The sequence below is a fragment of the Hevea brasiliensis genome, chromosome 9 (assembly GCF_030052815.1).
Source record: "Hevea brasiliensis isolate MT/VB/25A 57/8 chromosome 9, ASM3005281v1, whole genome shotgun sequence".
NCBI lineage: Eukaryota > Viridiplantae > Streptophyta > Magnoliopsida > Malpighiales > Euphorbiaceae > Hevea > Hevea brasiliensis.
In genome coordinates, this window is record NC_079501.1 from 45933124 (window position 1) to 45938714 (window position 5591).

The 5591-nt window shown below is 35.4% G+C and overlaps 1 non-coding gene across 1 annotated transcript; it reads right to left on the reverse strand.

Moving 5' to 3' along the window:
* Positions 1-285: 285 nt before the first annotated feature.
* Positions 286-392, reverse strand: LOC131183647 (small nucleolar RNA R71). The gene has a single exon (XR_009151687.1). It is a non-coding gene; the product is annotated as a small nucleolar RNA R71 (small nucleolar RNA).
* Positions 393-5591: the final 5199 nt, after the last annotated feature.

Consider the following 5591-nt stretch of genomic DNA (forward strand, 5'->3'; position numbering starts at 1 on the left):
GACAGTGGATGCCAATAATTTTGATTTAAAACCGGCATGACCCCAGATGATCCAATAGACCCAATTTAGGGGTTCACCAATAGAAGATCCGCACTACTTGCCCTTTGTGACACATTTAAGATGAATGGGGTCTTTGATCAAGCTATAAGACTCGGAGCATTTTCATTTTCCCTTCGAAATAGAGCAAGAAAGTGGTTACTTTCTCAGCCAGCTGGAACATTCAACACATGGGAGGACATCTCACAAGCTTTTCTAGCAAGGTACTTCCCACCTACGAAGAATGCAAAGTTGAGAGTTGAACTCAACACCTTTAGGCAGAGGGAAGGTGAATCACTCTATGATGCATGGGAGAGATATAAGGACCTATAGGGAGAATGTCCACACCATGGCATAAAAGATTGGCTCCTGGTTCAGAACTTCTATAATGGGCTACTACCCTCTACAAGGAGCATAGTAGATTCAGTAGCAGAACATGACTGAATGGAGAAAAAAGTGGATCAAGCACTTGAACTTCTGGAGAGGGTCGCATATCACAAATATGAGTGGTCGAATGAAAGGGGAAATACGAGGAGAACAACAGGAATCCTAGAAGTGGATGCCTTAAGCATGATAAATGCTCAATTTGACTAGCTCACAAAAAGGCTTGATAAAATGCAGGCTAATGCTATAGGGATGAACAGTCAACATGATGACAGCTATGGAGGAGGATACATGAGTCCAGAGTACAACAGATTCAATGAACTCCCCACAGAACAGATGAACTATGTGAATAATGGAGGAAACTTCAACCAGAGACAGCCCCACAACCCATATTCAAACACATACAACCCTGGATGGAGGAACCACCCAAATTTCTCATGGTCAAATTCTTAGAATTAACCAATAAATAAACAGCAAGGGTATAGACCACCTGCACCCCTTGGATTTTAGAACAAGGGACAAAACCCTACACAGCCACCGCCACTCCCTCAAAACCAATAGCATGAATCAATGACAACTATGGAATCCATGATGGAAAGCTTCCTACCAAACCAGCAACAACAAAATAAAATGATCAAACAGCTAGCTTCTAGAATGGACCAACTTGCCACCCACAACAAAATGCTTAAAAATCAAATTTTTCAGCAAGCAATCTCTACAAGCAAGGCTGCTAGTGAACTGCCTAGTCAACCATAGATGAAACCAAAGGAGCATTGTAAGGTAGTTACATTGAGAAGTGGAAGAATTTTAAAACAATCAGAGGAAGTGCCAACAGGGGAATCCTTTGAAAAATCTGAAAGCTAAACAGAGAAGAGAGAGGAAAAAGCCAAGAAGGATCAGGAGGAGGAAACTGGGAAGAAAAAGAAGCTACCAGAGCCATATCAGCCTCCTCTACCTTTTCCTCAGAGATTTCAAAAAGCCAAATTGGATAAGCAGTTTCGGAAGTTTTTAGAAGTTTTACAGAAACTTTATATCAATATTCCTATCACACCCTACCCCTCTGTAAGGCATAACATGATCCCGTAGTATATCTAATGAATTATCAACTTCGTCTACTGATAACCCATTAAATACACTATAAGAGATTTTAAACCTTTTCTTACTTCTTTTTACAGTGGTGAGCACTATTTACAGGTGTTAAAAATTTTTAACTGAAGTGAAACCAGATAATACATTTGAAGAATTAATAATTTCTGTAAAAATTTTGGCAGAGTGCCATCTGTATTTTAAATAAAATAGTTCTTCAAAAACCTGTAAAAAAGCACTTCCTGTATTTTGTTCAATCCCCAAACTCCAATATTTATTCAACACAATATGTTTTTCAACATTTGCCAACTCAAATCCACAATAATTTTTCCAGTGTTTTCACAAGCTGAGATAAAAGAAATATATCACAAATTTTACAAGCTAAAATAATTTACAATTTATTTTACAATTTCAATGTACAATTTTAATTTACAACAGCTCAAAACCAAGAACAATATATACATATAGTGAACATACATTACAATACAAAATGCAAAATATGGTATACTCAATATACCCGATGAACTCTCAATGTAGCACTAGCAGCCTAGTCTGCTGCCCTGTCAGTCTGTCTACCTGCGACAGCAATGAAAAGTTATCGCTGAGCCAATGTCTCAGTGGTGCACAACATTAACAAAATACAACTTTAAAACATAAATCATAAGTCATATAAATAGTGGATACTTAAGATCATAGTTAAATTCAAAGACAGTGAATGTCATAAAGAATTTAAATTCCATTTCACAATATCACAATAAATATCAATAAAATCACACACAGCTTAATCATGCTCCAAAGTCCAATTCATCCCAAGAGCCGATGGCTAATGAGGAATAATTGTCACACCGTACCCCTCTGTAAGGCATAGCATGATCCCGTAGTATACCTAATGAATTACCAACTTCGTCTACTGGTAACCCATTAAATACACTACAAGGGATTTTAAAACTTTTCTTACTTCTCTTCCACAGTGGTGAGCACTATTTACAGGAGTTAAAAACTTTTTTGAACTGAAGTGAAACAGCTAACACATTTGGACTATTAATAATTTCTGTAAAAATTTTGGCAGAGTGCCATCGGTATTTTGGACAAAACAGTTCTTCAAAAACCTGTAAAAAGCACTTCAATATTTTTCTCAATCTCCAACCCCAACATAATTCAACACAATATGTTTTTCAACTCAAATCCACAATAAATTTTTTCAAAGACTGAGATAAAAGAAATATTTACAAACCAAAATAATTTACAAATTTAATGTACAATTTTAATTTACAACTGCTCAAAACCAAGAACACTATATACATACACTGAACATACATTATAATATAAAATGCAAAATATGGTATACTCAGTATACCCGATGATCTCTCAGTGTAGTACTAGCAGCCTAGTCAGCTGCCCTGTCAGTCTGTCTACCTGTGACAGCAATGAAAAGCTATCGCTGAGTAAAATTTACTCAGTGGTGCACAATAACAATTTGAAATGCGATATATAAATCATTTATTGACAGTTCACAAATCAAATGATTCACAATTCCATTTCACAATTTACAAAATTCATATAACACAAATTTGATCAAATAACTGAGTAACACAGTTTTGGTCAATCAATAACACAATTTGATTAAATAACTGAACAATACAGTTTTGCTAATCAATAACACAATTTAGGCCATTACACAATTTTTCCACACATGCTGTGTTGTACATCACGACAAGACACACTCACCCCAATAATCGAATTCAATGAGGGAGGAAGCTAGCTGAATAATGAGTACTGTCACACCCTACCCCTCTGTAAGGCATAACATGATCCCGTAGTATACCTAATGAATTATCAACTCCATCTACTGATAACCCATTAAATACACTACAAGGGATTTTAAAAACTTTTCTTACTTCTTTTACAGTGGTGAGCACTATTTACAGGTGTTAAAGACTTTGGTGAACTGAAGTGAAGTAACTAACTCATTTGGTTTATTTGGAATTTCTGTAAAAATTTTGGCAGAGTGCCATCTGTATTTTGGATAAAACAGTTCTTCAGAAAACCTGAAAAAAAAAAAACACTTCAATAATTTTCCAAATCTCAACTCCACATTTTTCTCAACACAATATATTTCTCAACACAACAATTTATCAACTCAATTTCATAGAAATTTTTCAAAGTCTGAGATAAGGAAATATAATACAGCTTTTACAAGTCAAAACAGCTCATAATTATTTTACAACTTCAAGGTACAATTTGAATTTACAACTGCTCAAAACCAAAAACAAAATGTACATACAGTGTCATACATTACAGTACAAAATGCAAAATATTGGTATACTCATTATACCAGGAAATCCCTCGCTGGATGTATATGCAGCCTAGTCTGCTGCCCTGTCTGTCTCTCTACCTGCGACAGCAATAAAAAGCTATCGCTGAGACAATGTCTCAGTGGTGCACAACATTAACCAAATACAATTTCAAATCACAATTCATAAGTCATGTAAATAGTGGATACTTAAAATCATAGTTAAATTCAAGACAATAAATGTCAACAAGAATTTAAACTCCATTTGTCAATATCACAATAATTTTCAATAAGTCAGATCATGGTTGAATTCAATAGACAGTATATGTCAACAAGAGTTTAAATCAATTTCACAATCTCACAATACATAATAACGCAATTTAGTCGAATAATTTAAGAATACAGTGTTGCCAATTCATTCACAACTTAAGTCATGACACAAATTTCCGATCAATGCCGTGTTGTACACCACGACAAAGCAATCACAACCTCACTAATCAAAATCAATGAGGAAGGGGAGCTAGCTATATAATGAGTACTCATCCGATCACCTCAACTGGTAAACCAGAGAGGGAGAAAAATAAACGATCACGACTCCATAAATGGAGAAGGAAATAAACGATCACAACCCCATAATTGGAGAAGGAATGATACGATACTGTCATGCTAAGTGTGAATACAAAATCAATTCCAAACATTTTATTCAAATGATTCGTGAGAATCCAATAAATTTTCAAAGTCATAATTTCATTCACAACATGGCAACACAATTCATAATTAACTTCGATTTTCACAAATCACACTAAACTAATTTTCCCACAATTTCAAACCATTTACAATGCTTTTAAGCAATAAGTATCCATCAATATCATTCAAACAATTTCTCACAGTTTCAAATCATTTACAATGCTTTTCAAGCAATAAATACCCATTCAAAGACATTTCCACAATTTAAAACAATAATGTATAAATAGTCAATATTTATTTCAATTGAAAATTTCAAAAGAAATATTCGTTGTGCACAAACCTCTGATGACTTTCTCCCTGGTCTGGACTCAGTGTTTCCTTCTCTTTTCCTGAGTCTTTAGTAACTGAGAAACACAATTTGAAGTGTTTCAGTGCTAAATTAAATTGTCTCTAACGATAATGTTTGGTAAATAATGCACTGAACTCAATTTTTCACTTAATCACCTAATATACCGACCCTCGCTATGCTTTTAGGTAAATTAGGTTTTAGTGTCGTTAATATGTCACATTCGATAGGGTTTTAGGTTTGGTATGTTTTACCAAAGTCATTTCCTTGCTTAGTGCACTTTAATGCAAATTGCTGGATTTCGGGATACTGGTTTGACCTAGCCGGACGGCCTAGTTCCCTCGGTTTTCGGGCTTCGGTCAAAACTACAAACTTGTAGATCTAGGTCTTATGGACCGCGGTGCAAAATTTCAGGTCAATCCGAGTTAAGTAGACCGAGTTATGGTCATTATACTATTGCTGGTCAAATGGTACCATTTTAGGTCAATTTTAGGTCAATTTGGTCAACTCTGGTTCGGCCAGTTTTTGGACCCGAACTTGTGCAAGTTGTTTGACTTGCTTATGGTCATTTCTGGGCTTTTGTGTCTTCATAAGACTTGTAGGTATGGGTCTTAGCTATTCTTGGTCAAAATTTCAGGTCAATTGGACCTGGTTTGAGTGAGTTATGGCCTAAACACTCACTGCTGCCCAATTGGTCATTTTTCAGGTCCTAATTGCACCTAATCCGAATTGGTCATTTTTTTAGGTCACCTTGCAAGC